General features: G+C 48.9%; 1 pseudogene; it reads left to right on the top strand.

Moving 5' to 3' along the window:
- The first annotated feature begins 295 nt into the window (after positions 1-295).
- On the top strand, positions 296-2,110 carry LOC147902716 (peptide-N4-(N-acetyl-beta-glucosaminyl)asparagine amidase A pseudogene; annotated as a pseudogene).
- The last annotated feature ends 256 nt before the right edge of the window (positions 2,111-2,366 follow it).

The following is a 2,366-nucleotide window of genomic DNA, read 5'->3' as shown; positions in this document are numbered from 1 at the left end:
AATAGATAGAAGATAGATGCAGTATGCCACGTGTTCCAAAGCCCAAATAGATAGAATAGATAGGAGATAGATGCAGTATGCCACGTGTTCCAAAGCCCAAATAGGTGGAGGCGGAGGCGAAAACAAGGGAGCACCCAAAAAAGGGAGTTTATTTGGGGTCCTACATGCAAAAGCTACATTGCTTTCGTTCTGAACGAAAGGAGCTATGGACGTAGCTGTGCACTGCAAAAAGTGGAGGTCTTCATTCTGTGTGTGTGTGTGTGAGTGAGAGACAGAGAGAGAGAGAGAGATGAAGATGGAGAATTGGCCTGTAAACAAGTGCTATGGCTTGTGTTGCATGCTGTTGGTGGTGGCTTTGAGCTCCTTGCATGCAGGATTAGCAGCAAGAGAAGAAGCACTCAACATTCTAGCTGCAAAGCAACGATATGGAGTAGTGGCTATGGCAGAGGAAGAAGAAGAGGGAGCATCTCCTGCTTTATCTTCTTCTTCTTCACCTTCTTACACAGAAGCAGCTATGGCGCCTCATCCCCAGACCTTCTTCGAGGTCTCCCTCCCCCTTCACCCCCCTCCCCCTCCCCCTTGCTCCTCCCTCCTCCTCCTCCATCACTCCTTCGCCAACACCTTCTCCCCCTCCATCGCCAACTACACTCCCCCTCCCCCCTCCCTCTGCTCCCCCTCCTCCTGGAATCGCGTCGTCCTCACTTGGTCCGGCTCCTCCATCGGTCGCCAATTCGACCGCATCTCTGCCGTCTGGTTCGGTGGCGTCGAGCTCCTCCGAACCTGCACCGCTGAGCCTACCAAACGTGGCATCTTCTGGGAAATCAAGAAAGATGTCACCCCTTACTCTTCCCTCCTCCGAGAGCCCCAGCTCGTCGCCCTCGAGCTCGGCAACATCGTCGATAGCACCTACACTGGTATCTTCCATATCACCCTCACCCTCGACTTCTTCTCCACCTCTTCCTCCCTCTCCCATCCCCCAGCCGATCTCATCATCCCCATCTCTTCCCCTTCCCCCCTCCCCCACGGTTACTGGTTCCAAATCTCTAGCGAGAATGACACGGCCTCCAAATCCTTCCGCGTTCCCACCAATCTCTACAAAGCGAGTCTCGAGATTTACTTGTCTTTCCATGGTGACGACGAGTCTTGGTACAGCAATCCTCCCAACGACTACATCAACGACAACAACTTGACGGGTGTACCCGGAAACGGCCCCTTTCGAGAGGTGCAGGCGTTCCTGGACAGCAAGCTCGTCGCTGCTGTTTGGCCCTTCCCTGTCGTATACACGGGCGGCATCAACCCTCTTTTCTGGCGTCCCGCTGCAGCCATCGGAGCATTCGATCTGCCCACCTACGAGTTTGATCTCACTCCCTTTGTGGGCTCTCTTGTGGACGGGAGTGAACACTCCATTAGCATCAAGGTCAAGGATGCCATAGGCAACTGGTATATAGATGCAAATCTTCACCTCTGGCGGGATGTCAAGAGCACGCAGACCAGTGGTGGACTGCTCACATATCACGCCCCTACGTATTCTCCCATGTCGAGATCGCATTTTACAGGCTTGAATGGAACTGTTCATACCACAGCCTCCCGATCTTTTTCCTATTCTGGCTATGTGGTTTCTTCCATGGGCAATGTCACCGTTTCCTCGGCCTATTCTTTGGCTTATGCCAATGTTCTCGGTTTTGAGAACAACACCGCCTTACAGACAGTCACTCAAGCAATTCGCACAAAAGGCAAGGTCCTTGTTAAAACGCCAACAAAAGTGTTGTTCTTCCGTGAAGCTATTTCCTCTTTCCCTTTCAAGCTCAATTGTTTCCAATATTCAGGGATCAATAATTCTCTCACTATAAATTGCAATCTCAGTCATTCTTTGGATGAACAGATTTCAACTGACTCTGTTTCTGGAAGCGCTTATAGCTGTCTCAAGAACAGTCAGCAATGTGAAGGTGAAATTACTGTCATAAACAACTTAGTTATAACTGGAATAGGGGCTTTACAGCAACAATATAGCTTTCAGGGTGGCCACGGTTGTTATGGAAGGACTCTCAGCACTAAAAACTACACAATTCTCCATGACTCGTCGACTACAGAATGTCCATCTATTGCTTGATACGAGTAGCATGACCCGTCTACGACGGGTTACAGACCCGCTTCACTGGGTCTCAAAGTTGAGACCATAAGTTGCCTTTAATTTTGAGGAATTAAATTTAAGGTTTTATTTATAACTTTAAGAAATTTTCAAATTGTATCTCCATTCTCTCTCTCTCACACACACACACACACACACACACACACACACGTGTACACACATACAAATCTCAACATTTTTAAGCTTTTTATTAAATTTTCTAATCAAATCCAAATGA

The sequence above is a fragment of the Dipteris shenzhenensis genome, chromosome 4 (genome assembly GCF_047967505.1).
Source record: "Dipteris shenzhenensis isolate YYH24624 ecotype China chromosome 4, Dip_SZ_1.0, whole genome shotgun sequence".
Lineage (NCBI taxonomy): Eukaryota > Viridiplantae > Streptophyta > Polypodiopsida > Gleicheniales > Dipteridaceae > Dipteris > Dipteris shenzhenensis.
This window is presented reverse-complemented; position numbering and strand designations above follow the sequence as displayed.